This window comes from Capricornis sumatraensis, chromosome 15 (assembly GCF_032405125.1).
Source record: "Capricornis sumatraensis isolate serow.1 chromosome 15, serow.2, whole genome shotgun sequence".
In the NCBI taxonomy this organism is placed as follows: domain Eukaryota; kingdom Metazoa; phylum Chordata; class Mammalia; order Artiodactyla; family Bovidae; genus Capricornis; species Capricornis sumatraensis.
Window position 1 is genome coordinate 74,257,065 of NC_091083.1, and position 16,702 is coordinate 74,273,766.

Consider the following 16,702-nt stretch of genomic DNA (forward strand, 5'->3'; position numbering starts at 1 on the left):
CTGATGCGAAGAGCTGACTCATTGGAAAAGACCCTGATGTTGGGAAAGACAGGACAAGAGGAAAAGGCAGTGACAGAGACTCAACAGACATGAATCTGAGCAAATGGCTCATGACTCAATTGACATGAATCTGAGCAAACTCTGGGAGATAGTAGGGGACAAAGGAGCCTGACGTGAGGTAGTGCTGGGGGTTACAAAGAGTAGGACACGACATAGTGACTGAACAGCAACAACGAAACGCCCTCTCCATCCTTCACCTGTGTGTTAAAAGCTAATTCCCCATTCCCTGAACCACCGTTGCCATTTCTGAGTCAATGGAGTCCATGTGTCATGGACACATCTGTCAACCTGCCTTCAATTGCTCGGAGGACAGAGACTGTGCTGAGCCAAAAGGGCGGGGTGGAGCTCAAAGGCACGGAGGTGGTGGGGACTTGAGTCCCACTGCAGGCTGTGGAAATACACTCTACGGAGTAGGTGGCAGGGAAACCAGCAGCCAAGAGAAGTCAGTGTGTAGAAAGAAGGATGGGGACAGACAGAGCGAAGGAAGCAGGAAGCAAAGATGATGGAGAAGAGGAGGAACGAGAGAAAGCTGGGTGTCTGACTCTCCGATTTCACGTCTAGGACACCAAACCATTTCTCATCCACTGCCCAGGATGGTCTATAAAGCCCATCTGAACTATTTTGATGGCTTTGGTTCCTTAAAAGTATATCTCCCTGATGACAAGATCTCATCTAAATAATCAGTTCATTTAGATTTTCTATCTTTACCCTGCTCTTTCCTCAGTGAACGGCCCAAAGATATTGGCTCCCGTATGTCAGCAGCTGCTTCTGGGACCTCTCCTCAATCAGAGTTCATGGCCCATTCTTCCCCACCCGAAGTCCCACCCCCCCACCTGCTATGAGCCATGGATTCACCCAAAGTGCAGACTCCAAAGCCATATTAATGCGAGGGGGCAACCTGTGTTCTCCAAGTCAGCACAGCTGGTCCAGGAAGCAAAACTGAATGTTGGTGCCTTCACTTAGCTATTGTGTAATCGCCCGGGGGAAACTGCCCAAGAAGCAGCCAATAAGAGCATCCCTGACTTGTCAGAGTTCTCAGGCAGCAGCTCCAGAGAAGGGCCAGTGGCAGGGCCGACACCTGTGCCAGGCATCAGGTCTTCCCCTTGAGCCACATGTACACACAGGCACGCCAGACTTCCCTGCCTGACCAGGTCCATGGCAGAGGACTGGGCATTCCCTCATGGGGTGGGGATTCTCCTGCTATTCCCCAAAACCACACTGGCACCTACTCAGCCCTTCTCATAGCAGGAGTCAGCTTCCAGTGGTGGTTAAGAAGGCGGGCTCTGCCACTTACTAGCTGTGAAACTCTGGACAAGTTGCTTAGCTTCTTGGAACCTCAATTTTCTCATCTGTTAAATGGGGATAATGAAGTACCTACCTCATAGATCTGATTGAGGAAATCACCAAGATAGTACTGTAAAACCCTTTGAACAGTGTCTGGGACAGAGTAAGCACGCATTAAAGGCATCCCCTAAAATTATGTGAAAATTGTTAAAGTCCATCAGTGGTGTTGCATTGCTCTTAGGATAAAACAACTATCTACACCATGGCCCATGGATCTGGCACGGTCTGTCGCTACTGCTGCTCCCTTGCATTTCAACAATCACATCCCCCCGTGACCTTACACTTGGACCACACTAGCCTTCTCCCTACAGGCAATGGCCTGAATTTACCAGCTGAGGGCTTGTGGCCACGCTGTTCCCTCTGCACAGCACTGTGCCCACTGGACAGTGAAGGAATAAGGACATTAAAAGGATACCCCACTAGGCAACATTTTCTTGGTGACTCAGGGTCTAAGCACTGATGACTCAGTCTTATGCTTCACATGGCTTCTTCTACCACCTTTCCACCATAGTAAGTCCCCTACTACAAATGAATGAGTTTTATTTGGAGAGTGCATTCATAAGCCTGATTTGTTCAGAAGTCCAACAAAGTTACTCTAGGTACCCAACTAACACAATCGACTATATAGTACTGTAATAGGTTTACAATACTTGTTACAAAAAAATTCTGAAAGTGATGGGAATACCAGACCACCTGACCTGCCTCTTGAGAAACCTATATGCAGGTTAGGAAGCAACAGTTAGAACTGGACATGGAACAGACAGGTTTCAACTAGGAAAAGGAGTACATCAAGGCTGTATATATATTGTCACCCTGCTTATTTAACTTATATGCAGAGTACATCATGAGAAATGCTGGGCTGGAAGAAGCACAAGCTGGAATCAAGATTTCCGGGAGAAATACCAATGACCTCAGATAAACAGATGACACCACCCTTATGGCAGAAAGTGAAGAGGAACTAAACAGCCTCTTGATGAAAGTGAAAGAGGAGAGTGAAAAAGTTGGCTTAAAGCTCAACACTCAGAAAATGAAGACCATGGCATCTGGTCCCATCACTTCATGGGAAATCGATGGGGAAACAGTGGAAACAGTGGCTGACTTTATTTTTTGGGGCTCCAAAATCACTGCAGATGGTGACTGCAGCCATGAAATTAAAAGCCGCTTACTCCTTGGAAGGAAAGTTATGACCAACCTAGATAGCATATTGAAAAGCAGAGATATTACTTTGCCAACAAAGGTCTGTCTAGTCAAGGCTATAGTTTTTCCATTGGTCATGTATGGATGTGAGAGTTGGACTGTGAAGAAGGCTGAGCACCGAAGAATTGATGCTTTTGAACTGTGGTGTTGGAGAAGACTCTTGAGAGGCCCCTGAACTGCAAGGAGATCCAACCAGTCCATTCTAAAGGAGATCAGTCCTGGGTGTTCTTTGGAAGGACTGATGCTAAAGCTGAAACACCTCATACAAAGAGTTGACTCATTGGAAAAGACTCTGATGCTGGGAGGGATTGGGGACAGGAGGAGAAGGGGATGACAGAGGATGAGATGGCTGGATGGCATCACCAACTCGATGGACACAAGTATGAGTAAACTCAGGTAGTTGGTGATGGACAGGGAGGCCTTGTGTGCTGCGATTCATGGGATTGCAAAGAGCTGGACACGACTGAGTGACTGAACTGAATTGAAAAAATAGGAAAACACAGAAAGTAAAGAAAACACGTTGAATCTTACAGTACAGTACCTTGAAAAGTTGAGTAGTACAGTCCAACAGCTGGCATACAGGGACTGGCATGCACATTTGCATCTTTGAAAGTTTTCAACTTGGAGGTCATATGTAGAGGACTTACTGTACAACCTAAACATCTATAGCCAAGCTACCATGTGCAGAGAGTACATTAAGAGAAAGCAACTGACACTCTACTTCAAATCCTCCCCTAAAGCTGGAAGCAAATCCTCGAAGCCCATCTTACATATGCAACTTCACATTTATTAGCCTGATTAATGCCTGCCACTCCAGCCAGACTCTAGGTAATAAGCAAACAGGGATCATATGTGCTGCACCTGCGACAGTGGAAATAGCACATGGGCATCGAATAGACCCTCGATAAACAGACAGTGAATGAATGAATGAGCCTCAGTTTTCTGTGCCCAGCTGTCTACCAGCCCCAAACTACCAAGCCCAGTTCTTGAAATTCTAGCCCAGCTGCTGGTTCAAGAGAAAGAGTCAGGAGCCTTAATCACACTGACTCGTAAGTTCCAGAGTCAGTCCTTTCGTCAAGGAAGGTGTTGACAGTTGTGTGCAGGTGAGTTGCTGGGTTTGAGTCTTCCAAACCCTGCCTGGGTGAACCAGAAGTCAAGACCACGATCACCCTGGAAGGATCAGATGGGGTGGTCAAGGCTGAGGTTCCAAGTGAGTGTCTAGGATGTGCCAGGGCACGAGCATTTTTGGCAAGCCCGCCCTACTCCTGGGATCATGATGCAGTCTGTCTTCAGACTTTTGGAGGAAGAGATACAGGCAGTTTAGAGCTGGGACCAGGAGGCTCCGAACTTCCTTTACTTCCCTATGAATCCAAAATGGAATGAAGGAGTGAGTCCAACCTTCAAAGATGAGAAGACCCCCTCAGATCTTGGCTGTGTTCCCAACTGAAGAAGGGTAAACGAAGACAGATCAGCAAGAGAGTTGGGCAGGAAACAGGAATTCTGGACTGCAGAGAAACAGGAAGTCAGGAATTCTGGTAAAAAGAAGAGAGGCTCTGCTCAATTTTTATAAAAGGCCCTTCATTCAATTTAGAGTACACCAAAACAGAATATTTAAAAAAAAAAAAACAAAAACTGAAATCTATGTGAAAGCAATTTGTGTCCATTGATGAATGAATGGATAAGCAAAATGTGGTCTATACACAGAATGGATCATAATTCAGCCGTAAAAAGGAAGGAATTTCTGACATATGGTATAACGTGGATGAATTTTGAGGACATTATGCCAACTTTCTTGGCCAGTCACAAAAGACAAATACTGTATGAAATCACTTATGTGAGGTCCCTAGAGCAGTCAAATTCATAGACACAGGAAGAAGAAAGGCAGTGCCAGGGGGTGATGGGGCATGGAAAGTTATCATTTAACAGGTACAGAGTTTCAGTTTCCCAAGATGAGAAGCATTCTGGAGATGGATGGTGGTGATGGTTGCACAACATTGGAAATGTATTCAACCAACTAACTGTATGTGTAAAAATGGTTAAGACAGTACGGTACATTTTGTTATGTGTATTTTACCACACAAACAAAAAGAAAACTGGAAAAACAAAACACTGAATCTTTAGATGAGTTCTGGTAAGAGAAAACGTCTGTAATCCCAGCCAAGGCAGAAAACATTGTTCTGAGCACCTACTGGGTACCTGATGCTTTGCTAGGCTCCCAGGTATACACTGTAGTATTTAATTTGCAGAGGAACACTATGCGATAAGCATCACTTGTTTAACTCACTGCTGAGGAGACAGACTCAGAGAAGGTGAGTGACTTCGTCTAGGTCACAGAGCTACTGATACGCTGCCCGGCAGGGCTCTGGCTCCTGCCCAAAGAACAGGTGACAGCAGGCTTGTCCTCTCTGCTGTGCCAATGCTTCAAACACTGGCCAGAGGCAGCAGCCTCTGATGTGAATGAACCTGCTGATGCCAACAGCAATTTGCTGGAGCTATAACAGAAATTATGGACATATGTACAGAGCTTTGTCATTTGCAAAGTAGAGATCAGACTTGACCCTGACCATGGCTCCGGGTGGCCAGCAGAATGGGTGTGACACCACGGGACAGTGTCAGGAGGTGAAAACCATGGGTGTGTCACCGCTAGGGGGTGAGAGATCACACGGACACCATCTGACTCCAAGTTCAGTGCTCACGGCACCGCTCTACACCTTTCCTGAAACCTGTGACATATGGAACTGCAGGCCAAGGAAGACAGCAGGGCCACCTCACAACATGAGTCATTCGGGACCCAGGAGGATTCTGAGCTGAGGACAGAGGGCACCTTAGGGGTGGTGGGGAGGGACTAAGGCTCCAGTTTGGAGAGCTGCTCTTGCACAGAGCTTGGCAGTGGGGTTGGGAGTGGGGTATAAGGAGACAAGTAACAACCCAGGGAGCAGAACTGAAAGCTATTGCAACTGCACGTAAGAGTCAGCACCTCCTTAAATTCTATGCTCTGGGGACCTCACTCGCTCGCCTGAGTTCATCACATTTGAACGAGAATGTGACGATCTCAAGGAGTATGCAACCTCTGTCCTGCCCCGGGGAAACCCTGCAGTTGCCCTCAGTACAGAGCACCCTGTACTAAGGTAAAGCCTGCCCCTTCTGTCTCACTCACAGCACCAATTGATTTTCCTGTAAACCTTCCAGAGGCTGGGTCTGCTGTTCCTTGAGATTCAAGGAGAAGGCTGGGTATAATCTGTGGACAAGGAGAAATCACCCTCAATTAACTAGTCACATGTAAAATAAATGAAATCATAAGCTAATTAGAAGCAAGTAAAGGTGGCTAGTTATTTGATCTCTGGTCTGGACTTTTAAAATATGCACATAAGTGTTAAAAATGTACCTTAAAAAAAAAGAGAGTTTAAAATCAAGTTTTAAAAAATGTTAAAATCTCCTTAAGAGATTTCAATCAATACTATTGGAAAAGAAATAACAAAATGGGAACTATACAAATAGATATGGGAGAGAAAATCAATATCCTTAATATACAAAAAGTTCCTATAGATCAATAAAAGGATGAACATGTGAACAGGAAACAAATAATAAATGACATGAACTGGAAATTCACAAAGGTATGTATCAATGGGGAGACGAGAGTCAATCTCACTAGAAACCAAGTACAAGCAAATATACATATCCAGGTTTCTAAGTTATAAGGATAATTTAAAATGATAATAGAGAGTTTTGGTAGAGTGAGAGTTAATAGGCAGCTTTGTACATTGCTGGTGTGTTGATCTCGCAGCTGGTGCCTTCCTTCAAGAAGTTAGTAAAACCAGAGGCTGACAGAGAATAGGACTGTAACAAACCAAATCAATAACCAAACCAAATCTACAGACCAGCATGTAATATATGTCTGTATGTACATATATATATGTCTATATATATATATTTGAATAATATACTACAACCAAGAAGAACCTATTCCAGAAATTCAATAATTCATACTATCAAGATTCTCCTAAAGTCATTAATCTTTTCCATAGGTTGAAGTTCATCCTTAAAGATGTTGTGTATTTGATAAAATTCAATATCAATTTACATAGAAATAGCAATACATTTATAATCTAGGAAAGAAAGAAGGCTTTCCTAATGCAAAGGGAAAAATCATGTATTATATGCACAGTCCTTTACTGTGTACCTACCATGTGCCAGCAGCTACAGCAGGAGTGAGACAAAGTGTCTGCTCACATGGAGGTTACTTTCTAGTGAAGGAGACAGACAGTAACCAAGGAAGCAGAGGAGTAGAAACATTTTTTTAAAGTAAGCAATAGATGCTATAAAAGGAAATCAGGATGAGGGTTTAGAGGGATGAATAGTCAACTTCAGGCCAGTCCCATGAAAGTAGATCCATGGAAGGCGGGATGGTGGCTACTCAGATCTCTATCCAACATTACTCTCAAAATGCAAGCACTCAGAATTAAAGAAACAATCAAACAGCAGCAGCAACACATAAAGCAGCAAGCGAGCGTGTAAAGACGGCAAAATATTTTGAAGGAGAATGTGCGAAAGCTATACAAATCAAAGTCATTTCAGAATCTAGATACTGGCAACAGCAATCTAGATAGAATCTAGATAGTTGCCAACAGCAGACTATCACAATGGATGGGGAGAACTGCATCGCCCGTTCGACCAGAGAACTGGGAGGAACGGGGCTGAAAAGACAGGAGACTGCCGGACGGGAGAGCAAACGCTGCCACCCTCCAGGGAAGAAACAGCAACCCCAAGTTCCAAGAGCAGACGGAGAGAGACATTTTAAAGTGGATTCCATGCAAAACCATCTCCGAAATGTCATCAGGAAAGAATCTTCTGCACACTGACTAACCCTTAAGAGCCTCATGTCAATGAACATTCTTTACCCAGGAGAGCTTCTCCGGAAAACGTATTCTCTCCAGGCCACAGCTGGTTGCACGCTGTGACAGTGATCAACGGCTTCATTAGGTAGATTTGTTTTTTGTTCCGCGGCGTCCACCAGACAGTCCAGCTGCCTGTCTGGAACAGACATGCCTGAGTGCTCCTGGGCACAAATCCGGTGGCCTTTCTGGGGGAAATCCACAAGGAACCCTATCCCTCTCCCCAGTCAGAGAACCCCACTCTTTCACTAGCTCCTTAAAGGCAAGTGTCAGGAGGTACCAGGGTAAGCAGCCCAGCTCTGGTGTTGGACATACGTGTGTGCTCAGTCACTCAGTCACGCCCACTTCTTTGAGATCGCATGGCCTGTAGCCTGCCAGGCTCCTCTGTCCATGGGCTTCTTCAGGCAAGAATACTGGAGTGGGTTGCCATCCCCTCCTCCAGGAGATCTTTACAACCCAGGGATCAAACCCATGTCTCCTGTGTCTCGTGCAGTGGAGGCAGAATCTTTACCACTGAGCCACTTGGGAAGCCCTTGGTGTTAGACGCTGGCATTGCTTATGACACAAAACAGGAGTAGAAGCTTCAGAGCAGACTGGGGCAAAGAATTCCAAACAGAAAGAACAGCCTGAGGAAAGATCCCGGGTCACAAAAGCCAGGGAGTTTGAAGGATGCTGAGAAATTCTGTGCAGTGGAGGATATGGCAGGGCCAATGAGGTAGCGTGGTGAGTTGGGTAAACAGTAAAGGGCTTTAGAAGGCAAGACAAGGGGTTCAGGCTTTAGGGCAGAAGCAGTGGGCAACCAGCTTGGGAATTAAACTAGACAGTGATGTTATCGTATTTTCCTTTCTAAGAGAAAGAACACAGCAGTGATAGTTTGAATCCCTGTAAAGAGAAGATATCGAGCAAGGAAGAAGCGAGGCTGTCAGCTGCTTGTCTCTGAGTTGGGTTTGCAATTACCGCCCTCCTCTGATACTGTGAATGAATGCCATTCATACCACTGTGTCTCCTTCTCAACAAAGCACACATTTCACTGTGCACAAGGCCATGGAGACAGAGCTTCTAAGGGCAATGATGGTAAATATTCATCACCCGTGGGCACAGGGCGGAGCCACACCTGGAGGAGAAGGCCAAGAAGACCTCTCCGTGAGCTCAGGGCTCCTGGCACACCGCGGCTCTGGATGAGCTATGGCCAGAAATCCTCAGGGATTGGACTTCAAGTCCAGTGTTCCCAGGGGGAAGAGATGCTCAAGCCATGGTTCCCCTGGGCAGGTGCTGGTCTACTGTCCCCCATTATACTCCTCACTGCACACGCGTGTGTGCGTGCACACACACACACATCACCTCCACCAGCTTATCTAAAATACCAACAAATATTCTTCCATGAGTTCAGGTACCAAGGCTACAAATTTGGATTCGCCTCTGATACCTGTCTGGCGGCTCCGTGTGCCTCCCAGCAGACCCCTGCCTCTCACCTCTTTCTCTTGGCCCCCACAGAAAGGAAGCTGCCATTCTAGCTTGCTGTTCACACTCACGTGTCTGAGTTCACACACATGGCTCTCAACCACTTGCCCAACCCAAAAGGGAAGAGCACCACTTGGTCTATTTCCTGTGGGTTGTAAGGATTAAGTGTCACCACGGATTTGTGGGCACCTGCAGTGCTTTATAAGCTTTAACAAGCAGCCAGTCCAGCCTCCGCTCCAGCAGGCCTGGAGTAGGGCCCGAGAATCTGCATTTCCAGCACATTCCCAGGTGTTCCACAGGCCATTCCTACACAGAGAGGTTTTCTAAATGCCAACAGGTTTCAGCTGCAAGTCCTTGGTATCCACTTGAAAGGCCACCAGATTTGAAATAAATGACCCAGGCTGACATCCTGGGCTGGCTGTACCTTGTCTGTCTTGTGACTACACGAGACACAGTTCCCCGTCTGTATACAACGCCTCTGGAAGGCCTGGAGGAGATCTAGGACCAGGGCAATAAATGCTGGGGGCTCTGGGGGCAAGTGGGGGAGAAGTGGAGGAGCAAGAAAGAGCAGGAATTGGTAGCAGTAAATGCAATTATTTTCAGTAAGAATACTGGCAGGACCGGCAGTGACAGTGTCACAAATCCTATGGGAACACCTGTACAGATGCAGAAGTAAGCTAGCATCGTATCATCATTGCTAACAGTACGGAAGTAGGACCGGGGCCCTCCTACCAGCAGGATAGTGTCAGCAGCAGAGTGAAGGCAGCATGGGAGTGGCAGATACGGTATATCTCACCAGTCGCTTAGGAATTGAGATTGGAGTCAAACTGCCTGGATTTAAATATTAACAGCAACTCTTCTACTCATTAGCTGTGTGACCTTAGGAAAGTTGCTTAATGTTTCTGTGCTTCGGTTTTTTTGTTCTAAGGTGGTTGTGGGGTTTAAATTTGTATATACAAAGGAAAGGTCAAGGTGAAGGAAAAGGGACCAAGCTCTTAGAAACAGGACATGAATTATTCCCTAGCCAAAGAAGTTTGCTTTACCAGCACCATACCAGTAGGAATTTGATGTACAGGAATCTCTTATTTTTGGCCTTGGCTGTTTGCCCGATGGAGTCTTAAGAGCTGGGGGACCTTTTCAGGGAATCTGGGAGGCTATAGTCACAGCCCAGGTTCAGTGCCTTATTCCTTGTCTGAACAGAAGAGAAGGGAAGGAAAAGTGATCATACACATGAGGGGAAAGCTTTGAAGTATTAGCCAAAGTCCTTTTGGTCTTCTGCACCTTACCCTTTTTCTGTTTTCCTATTCAAGAAAGATAATCAACACTGTATTTGTTAATTCCCTCAAAGGAATAATGTTCAGTTCAGTTCAGTCGCTCAGTTGTGTCCGACTCTTTCCGACCCCATGAATTGCAGCACGCCAGGCCTCCCTGTCCATCACCAACTCCCAGAGTTTACTCAGACTCACATCCATCGAGTCAGTGATGACATCCAGCCATCTCATCCTCGGTCGTCCCCTTCTCCTCCTGCCCCCAAACCCGCCCAGCATCAGAGTCTTTTCCAATGAGTCAACTCTTCGCATGAGGTGGCCAAAGTACTGGAGTTTCAGCTTCAGCATCATTCCTTCCAAAGAAATCCCAGCGCTGATCTCCTTCAGAATGGACTGGTTGGATCTCCTTGCAGTCCAAGGGACTCTCAAGAGTCTTCTCCAACACCACAGTTCAAAAGCATCAATTCTTCAGCGCTCAGCCTTCTTCACAGTCCAACTCTCACATCCATACATGACCACTGGAAAAACCATAGCCTTGACTAGACGGACCTTAGTCGGCAAAGTAATGTCTCTGCTTTTGAATATACTATCTAGGTTGGTCATAACTTTTCTTCCAAGGAGTAAGCGTCTTTTAATTTCATGGCTGCAGTCACCATCTGCAGTGATTTTGGAGCCCCCCAAAAATAAAGTCTGACACTGTTTCCACTGTTTCCCCATCTATTTCCCATGAAGTGATGGGACCGGATGCCATGATCTTCGTTTTCTGAATGTTGAGCTTTAAGCCAACTTTTTCACTCTCCTCTTTCACTTTCATCAAGAGGCTTTTTAGTTCCTCTTCACTTTCTGCCCTAAGAGTGGTGTCATCTGCATATCTGAGGTTATTGGTATTTCTCCCGGGGGTGTGGCAGGTAAGAAAAAAAAAGTGTATATAATCATTAAAGATCTCTCCTTTTTGGGAAGCTGGAGGAAGGGATAAGCCCCTGGCCCTTAGTTCTCCAAATGCTTTACTCGTGGCAGGGAATCTGGGCCATACAGAGAACGGAATACCCTTATTCAGATTTTCCTGCCATGAGCTGAGCGTAGGAGAAATTAAACGGAGGACATTTTTCAGTAGAGTTGACAACTGATGAAATAAAAGTGTGTGCTGCAAACTTTCAGGTAAGCAGAGCACAGGGGAAAGAATGTGATCCAAAGGGGAGGGACCTTGGCTGTCTGGTTCTGTTACCTAGAACAGCAGGAGGTACAGAGTAGGAATGAGAAACTTAGCTAGTGAATATCTTAGGGGTCTGGGATTCTTTTCTCAACCCTGCTGCCAATTTACCATTCGGCTCTGAGAAGATCACTCTTCTTGGCTTCCACTCCTTCACATGGCATTGAAGATTCCTTCAAGCCCTGGTATTTTATCTCTGGGTGCCCTATTTTACTTTTTCTTTGCAATCTGATATTCTCTTGATGATTGACTATTCACCAATTTTCTGTCTCCCCACTAGGCTGACACTCCATGTGATGACACGACCTGCCATCTTGCTCAGCCGCGTCCTCCCAACACTTAGCAATAAGCCTGTTGTATAATATCACCTAGTGGGTATCTGTTAAATGAAGGTAGGATTGGGTGGGTTCTACTTCCTCAAGATCACAGGAGGCAGGACTTCCCCTGATGGTCCAGTGGCTAAGACTCTGTGCTCTCAACGCAGGGGGCCCAGGTTCAATCCCTGGTCAGGGAACTGGACCCCACACGCAACAATTAAGACCTGGAACCACCAAATTAATAAACATTAAAGAAAAAATATAGCAGGAGGCATCACAGTATAATGATTAAGTTATAGGCTCAAGCTTCAGGCTTGGATATCAAACACACCACTTACAGGCTCTAGGACCCTCTGCAAATTTATTAACTCACTGAGACTTGGTTTCACAATGGGGATACTAATGATATTCACTTCACAGGACAGTGAGAAGATTACATAATTCACAAAAAACTCTTAGACTAGTCCTCATGTGTAAAAAGCACTCACTACCCACCAGCCATTATAATAAGACTGTCACTGCTTAATAATTAAGTAGGAAATGTAGAGGAAAAAGAAATTCCTTGTGAAGTCCAGACATGAGTTGACAGATGTGATATTAAGTCAACTTGCCCCATCAAGCCTCTGTGATGGCCACTCCACATTTTGAGCTCTGCTATGCCATCCACACCTCCACTTTTCCATCTGGAATCCCACATTTCATTTTTAACCTACAAAGCTTTTGCCGCTGATCTTCAGGTTGTCAAACCTCCCTAGTCTTGTGCCCACCGTTCCTTCCCTCACTCTTCTTGTTCTGGTAAAGTGTCTCTGGGCTTTGGCACATTGTGCCTCTTCATCTTTAGTGGACTTCCCATTTTCCTCCAACTGACTGATTCCTGGTCATTGTTCAAGACCCATGTAAGGCTCCTGTGTTGCAGAAGAGTTCCCTGAACCCCCAGGCTGATAAAACACATGTTACCAAGTTCTATTCCTTTCCCTACAGCAATATAAAAAATCCCAACTATTTCAAGACAAGATGAAAACGAAGAACAACTGTATTCAATTCAGTTGACTCTGACACCCCACTTACAATCTTGTGGGGAGACCTAGTACCACCAGACCCAGATTTGGGTGCCCACAGCCATGCTTCCTAGACCCTCTCACTCTGCTGCTCCTGCAGCTGCCTAAGCCCAAGTAGGGCACCCTGAGCTCATGCTCACTCACCGCCTCTTTAGGCATCTGAAGAGGAGTTAGTATGCCAGGCATCTGCCTTCTTGGCCCTTGCCCCAGCTGGGTGATTGGGAAAATGAAACAGACTAGCCAAGGCTTGATGGTCCTAAATTGTAATTTCAAGGTAATTTGAACTCTCTTCCTCTTGGGGATGGGTGGAAAAGCTAAAGTCTCCTCAAATCAGTGTATGGACTCAACAAAGAATCAAGGTGCCCCCTGCCCCTGCCTTGCTCTAAAGCTTGTGTGAGATCAGCAGGATAATCAATTTCACAGTTCTGTAAGGCTGATTGGAACGTGATTATGAAGTTAGCCAGAACATTCTGCCTGGGCCTTAAAAGGCCTGTGGCACCAGACACCCATCGAAGCCAAGGACTCCCTTGCTTCCTAAGGTTTAATCCTTTGCTCCCCTGAGTTCCACTGCCCAACCCTGCCCAAGGCCTGGAGGGTCAGCCTGTGTGGTCAGCAGTCCTCTAAGAACTTAAGTCCAGCTTCAGCAGAAAGGTTTGGGGCCACATTGCTAACTTCAGTCTTATTAAGGGAGAGACTTCACCTTCAAGGTTGCCATCTGCTGAGTTCCTGCCTCAGGTACCCCTACCCTCTCCAGGTCCCTGCTCTAAATCACTCTTTCTCCCCCAGGTGACAGAGCTCTGCCCTCTAAGATGACCCACGTCCTGCACTGAGAGGCAACAAGGTACCACACAGCAGACTGTGATGATGTTGGGGGCCTGACGATACCTGGGAACCCGGGCCTTCCTTCCCTGGGCTCCTCGCTTCCCTGAGTCTCAGGCCTGCCTGGGCTGGTTGGTTTCAGATGGTTATCCTTCTTCTAAGGAAGGAGGAGGGTCTATAAACTGAGGACAGGTACCTGGGGAACAGCCTTTGGGCATGACTTTTCCTCCTGGATATTGGACTCCAATAAGAAAAAGGAAGGTTGTTACTCAACAAGCTAGTCCCATGAGAAGGCTGGCAAAGCAGAGCGTGAGCCTAGCTGGTCCCCAGACTCCACACCTCTCACCACGCTCCGACTTGAATGTGTTTGCTTTCTGGTTCTCCTACTGAACTCTGAGCTCGTCTATCTCTCATTCATCTTGATATCACAGGTTATTCTGCGAGTTGGCTCATGGGAGCAGCTTTCAGATTCATTGGAGGATAACCCTTTGAAGTTACAATTGATATTGGACAATGAAACGTGAGAGGAAGTCACCTGTTATATCCAGGTAGAGGCTTTAAGAGCCAGAGCCCACTTTCCCTTCTCCTGCTGACAGGATGGTCCCCAAACGCCTCTGCTCCATCATTTTGGGTCTCTGAGGAACTCTGCTCCCCAGCGGACCCATCGTGGACAGGCAGTGCAGGAGAGAGGCGACGAGCAGACGTTCTCCTGTACCGTAAGGCTGAAAGATGTTAGATGTTTGCACTTTCGATCTATGGGGTTTTTTATTACTACAGCATAATCCAGCCTAACCTGACTAATACTTCAGTGAGAGGAGGAGGAAAGGAGAGGTCGTGGAAGGGAAGGCAGGAGGGAAAGAGGAAGGGAGGAGAAAGTCAGTAGCTAGGGAAGTCTTCACCTCTCTCTGGGTTTCAGTCTCCAACTTAGAAATCTGGAGACTAGAGCTAATCATTATTGTGCTCCCTTCTACCTCCAATACTCAGAGAACCGGAGAAGAGTCAGACACAAAATCCATGCAGAATTCTATTTTCCCAAGTCTAATGTGTAGCATAGCAATATTTATAGAGGAAGGCAGCAGAGAAATGAGGCAGGAAACAAAGCAATTGTAACTTTTTTGGTAATACATCCAAGCCATAAAGATTTCATTAGATTCTCTAATAGACTCCTAATGAAAAATAAGACCCTTTTCCCATTTTACCTACTTCCTGAACATTAGAATCAACTTGGCTTTTCCAAGCTTTGCACCCCATTTACATTAATTAGAAAGTTCCATATTAAAGGAAAGCTTTTAATGGGCTGTTATTGCAAATGATTTTACTGGCGAGCTGCATTGTGCTTTTTTAATAGCATATAAAAATGGCATCTTATAGAGGAGACTTTGATAAAATTGAAGTTTTGATGGACTCTGGGCCTGAGTTGGCCTTTGCTTGGGGGCTGGGATTCAGGGATATTTTCTGACTAGGAGAAGCGGTTTTCTGTAGTTTTGGACTGACGTGTGTTCTAAAGCATCAGAATGTTTCTGATTGCAGAGGTCCACATTGCCTTCTGCACGAGTACGCCATTGGTGGGCTACTTCTGGTCCCTTGGCAATATTTCTCATGGTCCTTTGAAAAGGTAAAGCAACCCTGGGACTGCGATATAAGAAGTGGATTTCAGCAGGACAGATTGCCTGGTCCAGGTGGAGAGAGCCATGGGGGTGAGAGAGCCAGGTCTATCCAGGAAAAGGAGGGACTCAGGAGCGACAAAGAATTGATGCTTTTGTATTGTGGTGTTGGAGAAGACTCTTGAGAGTCCCTCAGACAGAAAGGAGATCCAACCAGTCAATCCTAAAGGAAATCAACCCTGAACATTCATTGGAAGGACTGATACTGAAGCTCCAATACGTTGGCCACCTGATGCAAAGAGCTGACTCATTGGAAAAGACCCTGATGCTGGAAAAGATTGAAGGCAGGATGAGAAGGGGACAACAGAGGATGAGATGGTTGGATGGCATCACCGACTCAAAGGACATGAGTTTGAGTAAGCTCTGGGAAATGGTGAGGGACAGGGAAGCCTGGTGTGCTGCAGTCCATGGGGTAGCAAAGAGTTGGACACGACTGAGCGACCAAACAACAACATCTAGGGGCAAAGGTGAGAGGACAAATGATGTTTCTAGAGCTTAGGAAGAAGTTGCAAATGGGGGACAAGGTGGAATAAATGATGTCACATATAATGGCAAACAAGTATATAAACAGTGGTAGAGTGAAGGGACGGGGGGATACCATGGTGGGTAGAAGAGGGACCCGAGGGTATGGGTATGGCACCCAGATGAAATCCCACAGGAAAGTAACTGCTGTTCCAGCTGTCTTGTCCTCATACCCACCATGTGTAAATGGTCTCACCTACAGGTATTCTTGAAATTTTTCCTCAGCAGAGGCTTCCAGTTGCATATCCCTTTAGTATATACCTCTGCCTATCCCTTTAGAATGAGAATAAACTGACTTAGGAGGAAGTGTGTATGAAGTTTAGGAGTCTGAGCACTGGAGTTGTGTCCAGGTCCAAATTCCAACTCTCTGCTAAGGATAAACTCTGTGTATTGGGTCAAGTGAATTAAGGTCCCTGAACTTCAGTTTCCTTGATGGAAAAATGTATCTGTCTGTAGGTAGTTGGGAGGACTAGGCAAGATCATGCATGTGAAGAGTGAAATGCAATCCGCAGTGTCTAAGATGCACTCAATACATGTGAATGATTTTAAGTATAATTAAAGTTGTGTGGTTTAAAATACTATCAATTTGGATGGAGCACAGGATATCTGAAATGAGCTATGTATTCTGGAAACCAAAGGAGCCCCAGGGGAGAAAAGGAACAGGGTGTCTCTAACCTGAGTGACCCCTGAGTGATGCATTCAGCAGTGATTTTTCAAGGCTGCACACATTCTGGTTCCCTCAGTGCCTTGTCTGGGTGCTATGGTGGCTCAAGTGACTGTAAACACCGTGAGCTCATGCAGTTTTATTTTTGCCAGATGGGTAGAAGGATGTTCCTAAACTATTAGACAAAAACTAACCCTTTTGTTTGCACCACCCTGGTTGATGACCT

General features: G+C 46.0%; 1 protein-coding gene and 1 non-coding gene across 2 annotated transcripts in view; one reads left to right on the top strand and one right to left on the bottom strand.

Annotated features, from left to right (window-relative positions):
- The window catches only part of PTPRT (protein tyrosine phosphatase receptor type T), an 815,678-nt gene that overhangs the window by 304,921 nt on the left and 494,055 nt on the right, over window positions 1-16,702 (bottom strand). The gene's annotated exons all lie outside the window — the stretch shown is intronic.
- TRNAE-CUC (transfer RNA glutamic acid (anticodon CUC)) lies at window positions 11,873-11,946 on the top strand. The gene has a single exon. It is a non-coding gene; the product is annotated as a tRNA-Glu (tRNA).